Source organism: Sturnira hondurensis, unplaced genomic scaffold (assembly GCF_014824575.4).
Source record: "Sturnira hondurensis isolate 20B ecotype Veracruz unplaced genomic scaffold, ASM1482457v3 Scaffold0006849, whole genome shotgun sequence".
NCBI classification, from domain to species: domain Eukaryota; kingdom Metazoa; phylum Chordata; class Mammalia; order Chiroptera; family Phyllostomidae; genus Sturnira; species Sturnira hondurensis.
The window spans coordinates 3,011,405-3,024,151 of NW_028079480.1; positions in this window are offsets into that span (position 1 = coordinate 3,011,405).

The window sequence follows — 12,747 nt, forward strand, 5'->3', positions numbered from 1 at the left end:
GAAATCTACAAAGCATTATTAAAAGAGATTGAAAAAGATACAATGAAATGGAAGCATATTCTGTTTGTGTTCATGGGTTAGAAGAATCAACATAGTTAAAATGTCAATATTACTCAAAATAATACATAGATTTGATGAAAACCATTTATCTTTTAAATAGGCTCCAATATTAGCTGAAATTCTCTATATTCTCCTCCATTTTCATTATATTAATCATTTTTATTTTAAATTTTCTGATAACTCCAACATATGAATCACCAGTAAGGATACCATTTCTTTTTAATCTGTTTATTTTAAATAATTTTATTTTTTTTAATTTTATTTATTTATCTTTAGAAAAGAGAAGGAGAGAGGGAGAGAAATATCAATGTATGGTTGCTTCTCGTGTGTCCCCTGCTGGGAACTAGCTCCTGCTGGGAACTGGCCTGCAACTCAGGCATATGCCCTGACTTGGAATTGAACCGCAATCTTTTGGTTCGCAGGTCCACGCTCAATCCACTGAACTACACCAGCCAGGGCTAATCTAGTTTTTTTATCTGGACATTTTTTATAGCATCCCTCAAAATTTTTACTGGGTGCCAGACACGAATATTTAAAAAATGTGAAATTTTGTAGGTTAAAGCATTGACCTGATACATCAAGGTTGCAGGTTCGATCTCTGGTCACAGTACATACAAGAATCAACCAATGAATACATAAATAATGGAACAATAAATTGATTTTCTCTTTTTCTTTCTCTCAAATTCCTCTCTCTCGCTAAAATCATTTTTAATGTAAAATTTTAACACCAGAGATGCACAGGCACAAAGACCATGTGGGGACATGGTGAGAAGGTGGCTGTCTGCATGCCAAGGAGAAAGGCCTCAGAAATGAGGTCAAACCAGTGACAACTTGATCTTGGACTTCTAGTCTATAGAACTGTGAGAAATAAATTTCTGTTTTTTAAATATAAAATTTTGAATGACATTATCTCTTTCCTAGGCCAGTTAATTTTTCTTCTGCCAAAAAGGTATGGTACAAATAGATCATCTTAATAGTGTCTAGTCTTAGTTTTCGGCTTTGTTAAAGCTGATTTACTTTTTTTGTCCTTCTAAGATATGGCTTTTCTGTGCTTTTTTCTAAAAGTCTATGTTATTTAGGTAAGTTCTCCACCTTTACTAGTCTTAACTTCCATCCTCTTTCTCCCTATCACCCCACAGCTGCTGAATGTCTATTCATCTCTTTAGCCTCAAAGATGTTCTTTTATACTGAGTTTATTGGAATTTCACCCTATGCATGTAAAACTTTGCAACTGGAAAACATCTTGTGGGAAGATGGCATGCTGGTTTTTGGAATCACTTTCCCTTGATTCTCTCTGCTATGGAATTTTGACCCTCAAATTCCTGTTGTTTGTCACCTCAGCCCAATGGGACTGATACTTTCTGTTATGGATTTATTTGTGTGTGCTAAACATTGACAAATTCCCTCAGGAAAAAAAGCCAAGAGTTTATACAAACTAATTAGAGAAATTTACAAACTACCAGGCAGAGTGTCTAGAAAATAAAAATATATTAATTGAACATTAAAATCAAGGATCATATTAAATTACATATTAGAAACTCATGAAAAAATGATAAAATGGAGGCTAGATCTCAAGATATTTACTAAATACAGCATTAAAAGTCAAAGAGATAGAAACAAAGAAAAGAACTAAGACACAAGGAAGAATGGTAATTCCAGAACATTTAATCAGAGTTCCAGGAGAAAAGAATGGGGAAAATACTCTAGAGTCAATGGAAGAAACAATCTCTGAAAATGGCTGTAATTGATGAAAAGACACCATGCTTTGGACTCTGGAATTCCAGAAAATCCTAAATAAGATATATAGAAAGACATCTGTAATAGAGATAGTATGGCAAAACTGAAGAATACATAAAGGGAAACCGAATAATAAAAAGGAGGATGAGGAAGAGAGGAGGAAAGAATGTAGAGGCAGTGGTGGAGGAAGAGGAAAGAGGGGAAGAAAAAGGAAGGGAAAAAACTTACATGGAGCAAGAAAAAAAAAAGACAGTATATGAAAAAGAGCAATGGTTAGACTGAGTGATGATTTCTCAAGGGCACAATAGTACATTGCCCATAAAAGACTGAAAGAATATACTGATAATCTATAATTGTATAGTAAGCAAACATATCTTTTAACTCAAAGGGTTGCAAGATATCTTTTCTGATTAACCAATATGTTAATGTTTCAAACATGTCAAATATCACAAATATAAGCAGCACCATATAGAATAGGGAAAGAATAGAGAATGAAGACTTTATTTTGCAATTTGAAATAAATTGCTTCTCCTGGGTTTCAAGTGCCTCAAATCCCCTTCCCTCCCTTTTTTGGAGAAGAAAAAATTTTCATTGTCATATATTTTTATACAGAAGTGTATGAATAACAAGTTTTACTCATTTGCTTCATGTTTCCTGTGATGATTGTTGACCTCAAACTGTATTTTGATAACACTGGCAAAAAAATTCAATACTTTTCCAAACAGAATTCCTCTGTTTGATTTGTGTCAAAGACTGTCATTTGTCAAAATGGGAAAACATGCCTTTGCCTTCATTATAATGAACAGCAATTAAGAATGTTTTAACATGGTCAATTCATTTTTCTACATTAAAAATATATTACAGCAGATATGGAAAACAGAAAGTAGAAGAAAATAGATTGAATGGCCACTTTATCACTTTTGATAAAGTTCACATTTGATGTATTTGTTAGTGCTTTTTTCTATGCATAATTTGTTTTTACAAAACTATATTAGTAGCTATTCATTAGCTACTAATTTATTTAGCTACTACGTTATTTGAGAGCTGGTTAACGTACTCTTAAGAGCAAAGGATTGGTTCTCAGTCATACTGTGAAGATACAAAAATTAGAAGAAACATTATTGATTTGGTATAGAGTACAATTTAATTATCAGTTCTTAGTTAAGGCCAAAGACTGTATTTTATCATGGGGAAAAGCCTCGAGTCGTCTTAACAGTCCTGAATTTACATGTGTCTAACAGTTAAAACTATTTCCCAGAGCCCAACAGCCAGTTCCAGTTTCCTTGGTAGCAGTGAGAAAAAGCCATCCATGTGGAGTCAAGGGGCAGGAGACCAAGTGAAATTTCAGGTCATTGTTTTAGGGAAGGTGACTCAGGCTGAGTTTGGTTGTGTGTCCAGTATAAGGAGCAGAGTAGCTGCGTGGCCCCACTCCCTGGGCAACGGGATGCTGAGCTGAAGATGAACAGCCCTTGCAGACATGGCTTACCAGGATGCCAAGCACGAGGGTTTTGGACTTTTCCAAATGTAAGTTCCACGGAAGAAGTTGAAAGCACTGGTTCTGTAGCCAGCCTGACGGGGGTTGGACCAGCGCCAAATACAAGCTCTACAATCTTGGACAAATCACTGGCTGTTTCTTAGCCTTAGCTTCTCTGTATGGAAAAGGTAAATATTTCTCCCTTCTGGGATTACTGTGAAGAAAGGACTGAAAGGCATAACAATGCTTGTGTTAAGCACACTGCCTGAGAAGCAAAAAACGCACTAGAATGAGCCCCAACTCTTCTCAGCCACAGCCACCGTCCCTACCGACCCTACTTCCGGGAATGCCTTGACTTCAGACTTCCTCAGCGGAACGCGGATCCCTCCGCGCCGCGTCACTTCCGGGAGAATCCGGTCACCGTTCCTCGAAAACCCGGATGTACTTTTCATGGATGCCATCAATGAGGGGCAGCAATGAAGGCAGAGTCAAGAATTGCCCGGAAAGCCCTCAGAGTTGGGGGCTTCACGGAGACCTCTCTAAAGGACAAAAGATGGATTGCTGGGTGTCAAGGTGCCCTAAATGGTCCTAGGACGTGCCCCCGCGCTCCCTGTTAACCTGCCGCCCAATTTTTCTAGATCATTCACTCCTCTTGGCAGGGTGGGGCTCGCTTCCTATCCTGACCTTCTTGGTCTGTCAAGCTTTTGTTCCCGTCATTCCCCTCAGCCCCTTGGGCTTATGGTGGCCGGTCTAGGAGGAAGGGGCGGGCGGCTAGGACGGAGAGAGGTGGGGCGCGCGGAGAATTGCTGAGCGGCGGAGAATCCGGGGACGCCCCACTAAGTGCAGCTCCAGCCGCCGCTCAGTAGGAGCCTGGTCCCGAGTTGTTTCCCAGAGATGCTCCTCGCAGTGCGGGGGCCTCAGAGTTGGTCATAGGGCTCTTCCCAGCCGATCAGACCGTGCTCAACCGTACACTTTGGTCCTGGAAAATAGCTAGGATATGTGTAGTGCAGTTTATGGTGGTGGTTTCTTTCTTTTTAATTCCTAACAAGCAAGCTGATTATGTTAGTTTTAAGTTTCAGAATTAATAGGGGACGCTCACAGTTGAATCATGTGGTGGGCTTTCTTTTAAGGTTTATTTTAAATTTGGATAATGGCGAGAGTTTATCAAAAACATTTTTTTAAATTAGCATTTTGAGAAAATAGGCTAGTATTTAAAATACTCAGGGAGTTGAACTTTGCTACTGTGTAGTCGTCATGCTGAAACTTGTAGACGCCAGAATTGCACCTCGTGGTAAGGCTTTACTTGCCAGAAGCTTCAGAAAATGCAACAATTTTAGATATAGATGTCGATATATTAATTTGAGTTAGTTTTCTTCACTACAGGGTACCCTATAAATTTTGTCATCAGGTGAAGTGAAAAAAATGAGTTGATTCAGTAACATTTCTTGGTAGTTAAAATTACTTTTAAATGTGATACTGTATAATACACATTTTTTTCTAATAGAAACAAAAACATGGAAACTAGTATTTAAGCCAGGAAACTAATTATAAGGCACACTATATATTAACTCTATATAGTGTGTTATAATTTAGATTTTTCACTTAAACTCTCAAAATTAGAAGAGCTCACCTAGAAAGGCTAAAATAAAAAAAGAAAGAAAGAAAATAAATCTATACATTGACCCCTTCTCAGAACTTCCATCTTTTGAACAGAAAACAAAATGACATTAGAAAGCACCTGGGATTTACTATATATGGCTACATGCTATGTGTAAAGCTCTGAGTTGGTAATGGATGAAAAAGTGTTTTTGAGATATATATATATATATATATATATATATATATATATATATATGTAAAGATATCAGTCACTAACAAGTTCTTACTTTCTGGCCAAATCATGTTTCTCTGTGGTAACTTTTAACTTACAGAACTTGGCATTGTTTTCCTAGCTACTAATAGCTACTAATGAATACAGATTATAATCATATTTTAAAGGGAGCAAAAATAAATTATCTGTTTACACATTTTAAATGTTTTGATATGTTACTTGAGGTTGTATTTAAAAATGCATTTGTATTTAGTAACTTGATGGTCATAGATGCCTTTATTCTTACTTTTTGTATGTTTTCTTTCAGATAAGGTCTTGGCACAATACCATATGGACCTGAACAAAACTTGTTGAGGTGGAATTTTTTATTATATTAATTAGTTCAAACATTTGACCAGTCTGTTTAGTTTTCCAGTATTTTAGTCAAATAACTACATGTGGGCTTCATATTGTGAGCAATGTTTGTGGGATAATTGAGGGTCACTTTAAATTGTTTTCTACCAAATGTAAAGTTGCATCTCATATAGTGAGTTTTCATGAAGCACTTATTATAGGCCAGTATCTGTGTTAGTCTTTTACACGCATTACCTCACTGAATATTTACAGTAACATCATCAGTTAGGTCTATTAAACTAGCTGTCTTATAGATGGAAAAACTGAGGCAAAGAGGGATTAAGTTCCTTGTCCATAGTCCCAAAACTAGAGTCACATTCTAGAGCCTTTCCTTCCATATAACTGAAGACTTTGGTAGAAAAAGCATGAGAGTGAACTGAGACCTGGACTCTTGTCCTGCTTACTCTGCTTTGAGAGTTAGAGCATCATTCAGCCTCTCTGAATTTCATTTCCCTCTCCTATGAGAAACGAACACTATAAACTTTTATACAGGGTCCAGTACAAGTAACACCCCCTTTTTATGAGCTGGTAGTCTATACCAAATCTTTTATTACAAAATCATAAGCATGTAATTCTGTGATACAACAATATCTCACTTAGCATATGACATTTTAGGTGAAATGTTCAAATTGCTGTTCATCTTGTGTGAGATGTTAATATACCCCACCAACCACACTCAGTGGCATTACCTCTGCTGGACCCTGTATTTTATTGAATCTTGATTTAGCAAGAATCCTTAAAAGGGTGGCTTTACCATTGTTTCTCGGATTTTCTTCCAAGCTCCTGACACTTGTTTAGTAAGTTTTGATGCACATATGCAGGCTGTGATAACTCCATCTCTATCGATGGTTGGTCTGCCCATGTTATAAGATATGGCTGATTTCATAGGTGTCAAAATACATATTAAATAATCATCTTGTAACTGCTGACATAAATTGGTCATGTCTATGCTTTTCAACTTTAACTCTATGACATCTGTGACTTTATAACATTTTATCACAGGTTTATGTATTTTTAATGTAAATTATTCAAAATAAAACATAAACATCTTTCTTTCTTTTTCACCTTTGAATCCCAATACCCAGAACAATGCCTAGAATGTAGTAAATGCTCAGTAAGTATTTGCTGAATAAATTAAATCCGATTTTATATTACAAATGCAACATTTTAAAAAATTGTATTTGACTTGAATTTGACATAAAATATAATAGTATCAACAGTGCAAAATTATTTGCTAATAGTTTTTGCATTCAGAAGTATACTGTAATAAAACAGTAGTTATTCTTTGCTAACATCTTTTCTGATCACAGTTGATTGTGATTAGGTGTGGAGTATATTTTGTTCCTTGAAGAGGTAGAGTGAAAATTGAAATACTGGCATCAAGACTTAATAAGGAATCAAACTGGTTTTATTTTTTAAACTAGCTGGAGTATGGGAAAACAGTTTCATATATAGAGATTTTTATTTTAACAAAAGTTGAAACAATGTTGTTTGATACCTGTATTATATTTTTTAGCATTTTAAGGTGATTAAGCATATCATCCTTCCAAATGTACAAATAGAATTAAATATGTCTGAGTTATGAATGATGGAAATAAACTATGCTTTAAAGATGTTTTTGAAAGTGTGTGAATGGACAGAAAAGTGTTCAAGTTTTGGAGTGGGCAAGTGTAAGAAGATAATGTAACTAAAGGAATCTCAGCAATATTTATAGTACGCATGTTGAGGTTTGTACTTTCAGTAAGAACCGGGATGGGGGCCTGGGAGTTATTACAGAGTTATAGACCATTCTCTGGAAACAGTTATTTAAGTGATTGTTGTGGGTGGAAAAGTCAACAACATGAGATATTATCAGAAAAGGATTTTGGAAAATCAACAAAAAATATCTTACCCTCAAACAACACAATGGTCTATGCCCATTTTTTGAACCAAGCACTGGCAAAGAGAATGAATTACTCTTAGACATTTAAGTCCTATTTCATAGTTGAGGGTAATCTTCGAATGTTTGGTGGGGAGGGGTACATAAGAATTTAAGCTTCTGTTAGGAGGAAGTGGGAAATGGATGCTAGAATAGGTAAAAACAGAATCCACTGCAATGCCTCTATTGTCTTCTAACAATCCTTGGGTCAGAGCAATGGACACCAAAAGCAGAGAGAGATTATGGACAATGTAATTTAAAAATAAATAATCCCAATGTTCTATAAACGCACCACATATTTTTAAAGCTCATGATTTAATAGGTTCATCAAAAACTTACTCTTGTCACCCTAGCTGGTATGGCCCACTTGGAGCATCGTCCAGTCAACCAAAAGGTCATAGGCTTAATTCCTGGTCAGGGCACGTGAGTCAGGACACATGCCTGGGTTGTGGGTTTGGTCTCCAGTGGGGGCGTTTACAACGGGTTCCCTGTTACAATGCTTAGGAGAGGCAGCTGATCAATGGTTGGGGTGCATACAAGAAGAGATTGCTGTTTCTCATGTGGATGTTTTCCTCCCACTCTCCTTTTCACTTTAAAATGAATAAGCATGTCCTTGGGTGAGGATTAAAAAATCACTTTTGTCAAACAGCATATTAAGAAAATATATTTTAATTACTTCAAATAAAAAAGGTTAAAGGAACATGGAAAATTACCTACTAATAGAAGAAATTTCAGCTGTTTGGGACTTGATGAAATAAATTGATCTTCTGGGTAGCATAGAAAAACAGAAAATGGGAGTAAGGATGGAAGGAATGAATGGAGTTCCTGATAAATCAGGTGGAGTCCCTGATAAATCAGGTGTAAAACAAATCAATGTAGGAGGAGACTGACACTGTAAACGAAATTATTCAGTATCTCTAGCTTCAAAAGAGATTTACACACAATTTTAAAAAGTCAATGAGAAGAAATTGAGATTGGGGGTTTGTTAATACAGTGTATTTACTCTCTATAGCAATGGTTCTCAAAATAGGGACCTTCTCCAATACGACCTGAATCAAGGGTGCAGTATACATGTAACCAGTACCTGGCATATTACCTGATACATAAAAGTCACTAGAAATGTATTTGTTGAATGAAGAAAAAGTGAATAATCAAAAGACAGGTAAGTGATGAAGGCATTAATGAATCCAAAAACCATTTACTATTAATTCCTAGTATAATATTTCATCATTCTTCAAGCAAATAGCATCCATGATGGCACTAATATTGCTCTCTTCCCAGCCTATGAGATGCTAATTATTATTAATACAAATAGGTACTATTTATTGGGCATTTAACATGTGTTGAGCACAGTGTAAGTGCTTTTTTTTTCATCAATAGATTTTTTGAAAATCCTCATTAGAGGATATTTTTATTGATCTTAGAGAGGAAGAGAAAGAGAGAAACTTCAGTTGGCGGCTTCCTGTATGCAACCTGACTGGGGATCGAAGCCACAACCTAGGTATGTGCCCTGACTAGGAATTGAACCCACAATTTTTGGTGCACAAGGGCAATGCTCCAACCAACTGAACCACCTGACCAGGGCAGCCCCAATACATTTAATTCTCTTAACAACCTTGTGTAATGGAAGAGGAAATCAAAGTTCAAAGAGATTAAATAATTTGCCCAAAGCTAGACAGCTGATAAATAATGGAGTTTGAGTTAGAACTCAGTTTTGATTCACTTTGTAAATTGAAGCCTGTGCTCTAGTTTGCTGCACTACTTCTTCCATAATGTGCAACATTCTGCAAATACATTTTCTCTTGAAATTATCTTTGACACTACTTTGGGGTTCCTGCTTTGGCGCTGTTTCTTATTGCCAGGGGTCATCATGAGCTCTTTTGTTTATGAACTAGTTCATTCTTTATCGGCTTCTTTTGAAAATTTATCCCAGGACCTGAAACCCTCACTCAGTCAAATTGTACACTAAATATATTCAGTTTATTGCTTTATAAGTCCCATTCTCTTCTGCAGTTGGGCAAGTCTCCTGAGAGGCCTTACATGAGCCCCTTTCCTGCTTTCCTCCCATGGATCAGGGTCCCATCCTTTATCTTGGATTTGCACAACCAACTCAAGGAACCCAGATCAGACATAAATTTCTCTATTGTTTCCTATTATCCCAAGTACCTTTCTTTCTCTCAGATTTATCTTGGTTGTATTTGAAACTGGTATTTAAAAAGTGTTTTAAAGTTCTAATCCAATGGAGAAGCAAAATTAACTGGCCTTTCCTCTCTACTTTGGAAAGGATTGAAAGTAGTGATTTCCGTTAACGTAAATCCCTCCTTGGCTGCCTTCACCATCCTTATCTCCTGGGTGTTGCTCCAGGTTTCTTGTAGTAGAGACCTCAGAGAAGCTTTTCTATTATTCCGAAAGCACACTATCTGTTCCATCTGGCCATCCCCAGATAAGACCTTTCTGCCTCTGTCTCTCTGTACCTTCAGGGATTAGGGCACCATCTTCCCATTGTCCAAATTTTACCGAAAGGGAGAATAGAGGTGCCGATTTTATTGACTTTTGTCTAAGATCAGCTGGAATGTTACTTTTTTTACTTTTAAACAGGTAGTGTGTTGTTTTTTTAAATGAGGAAGGATGACCACTTTGACTTAGCTGGGCTTAAATCAAACTTAATTGCCAGCAAAGACACGATTGATTGATTGATTAGGCCCAGTCATCTTAATGAGTCAACTTTTCCACAAGGACTATTGTCAAACCAAATGACTTAATATTTAGTGCTGGTAAATGTATGTCCTCCTTTTGTGGTCGCTGTCATTTTATATTCAACAGAAACATTGAAAGGAAATGTTAGCTAAGCTAGATGAAGACTCCAAGTGGTCAGCTTGCTGTTGGGTGCCTTCAGAGGAATTGAATAAGAGGATGTAAGTACTTTTAATCCAGTTTAAGGAAATTTCTGAGGTCCAGGTATTAAAGGCCTCATTTCCAGTACCTTTGTAACCCTTAATAGAGGATAGAATTTGGGGCCTTCATGGTTTAAATAGACAGGCCCCATGGCAAGGAGCCTACAAAGGGGACTTTGTCTGAAGCTTCTTCCTTTTAGGCTCAGAAGAATCTGTTGCACAGACAACGTTTTTATGTTTTCCTGTCTGTGGCCATTTCCTATGGCTGCATGAATTCACAGCCATACTCAGCATCAGTGTCCTCCTTATTACTGGGTCCTGAAGAAGTGGGACCCTTTTTAAAAATATCAAATTTATTAAGGTACAATTTGCATACAATAACATGCATACATTTGGTAAATTCAGACAAATAGATACACACTTAGTGTAACTATCATCACAATGAAAATATAGAGCATTTCCTTTACCCTAAAAGGCTTCCTTGTGCTGCTCCCACACAGTCCTTCCCACACCCAAGTCCTTGGCCAAAGCAAGCACTGAGAGTAACACCCAAGAGATGAGCATCTAACATTGCTGAATAAACTTGTCTTTCTTAGAATGTCAAACAAAGAATTATACAGTGTGTTCTCTTGTGGGTCTTTCATTCAGCATCATGTTTTTGAACAACATTCAGCCATGTTATTAATATATCAGTAGTTTGTTTTTACTGCGTAGTGCCATTCCATTGTATGGATACACCATAGTTTGGCTGTCTCTTCCCCTATTGATAGACATTTGGGTTGTTTTCAGTTTCTTGGCTAGCCTTGGTTTGGACATATGTTTTCGTTTCTTGTGGGCAAATACTTAGGAGGGGAATGACTTGCATCACACTGGTTAGAGTATTGTCCCGAATACTAAGGCAATCCCTGGTCAAGGCACATACAAGAGTGAATCAGTGAATGCATAAATAAGTGAAACAACAAATTGATATTTCTCTCTCTCTCTCTCTCTCTCCCCTTTACTCTCTCTCTAAAAAAAGTCAATTAAATAAATTTTAAAAAGAAAGAAAAATAAACTGCCAAACTGTTTTCTCAGAGTGGTTTTACTATTTTATGTTTCCACCAGCAACGTGTTAAGAGTTTGTACTGTTCCACATTATCACCAACACTATGTAGCCATTCTAGTAGGTGTGTAGTGGTCTCATTATGGTTTTAATTTACATTTCTCTGATGGCTACTGGTGCTGAGGATCTTTTTATGTGCTTAATGGCCATACTTTTGTGAAGTGAACAAATATTTATAACAAACTGACATTTGCTAGATAACTATTCCCTAGCCCATTTGGACTTCTGGAATAGCCACCAGAGCTGCACTATCCCTACCCAGCCACATACCTTTATTGCACCAAAGCCCTTCCCATTCTTTAGGTCAAGGATTAATAACATTTTGTTAAGAGCCAGATAATATTTTGTTCTTTGTAGGCCATAAGAACTTTGTCGCAACTCTGCAACTCTGTCATCATAAGAGCAGCCACAGGTAATATGCAGATGAGTCAGCGTGGTTGTATTCCAATGAAACTTGATTTATGGACCCTGAAATTGTCACAAAATATTTTTCTTTAGATTTGTTTTCAACCATTTAAAAAGTCAAAATTATTCTTATCTTGCAGGTCTAAGCCTGGCAAACTCTGCTCTAGATGGTTCACAAGAGTTCACCAGGCCCTTAGGTTACAATGGAATCACACAGTTACCAGTTTGAATCTCAGCTCCACTATTTATCAAGCTATGTGGCCTTGGGCTTATTTCTCTTCCTTCTAAAGAAGACTTTCTGGAAGTCTCAAACTTTTGCTTCCACTTATATTTTATTGGCTGAAACTTAGTTCACACGTTTATGCCTACTGAAAGGGAGGCTGAGAAAGTCACTTATGTGTACCATGTACCCAACTGAAAATTTGGGTTCTGTTACTGAGGCCGAATAAGAGAATGGATGTTACAGTAGTTAAGGCAGTCTGTGCCATACATTTCTTGTCCATCACCCTGTTCAGATGTTCTCTGAGCCATAGAATAGGCTCTGGAATTAAACTAGACACTAAGCTCAGCCACAACTGCCTGCTTTGGAGGGGCCTTATGTAGGAATAATTTTGTTACGTTACAGTGAGAGAAACCAGAGTTTAAAGTCCAAAGAGTCTCAGTACATTGATGGAAACTTTTATTAGTAACTACAAAAATATGATCCCCTAAATCTTTAGAATATTGCCATTTTAGATCTCTTTTGCAATGTTCTTCAATACTCTGTATCAGGTTCTAAGGTTAAATCTGCTTTTGGTGATGATAGTGCTTTGGTGAACAAAGTGTCAGCATGGACTTTTTCTACTCTGCTAGTCAGTGAAAATTTAAAATAAGTAGGTATGATTATTTTAACAATATTTTGCCTTGAGTCTCCCTGCCAACCCCACCCCAGTA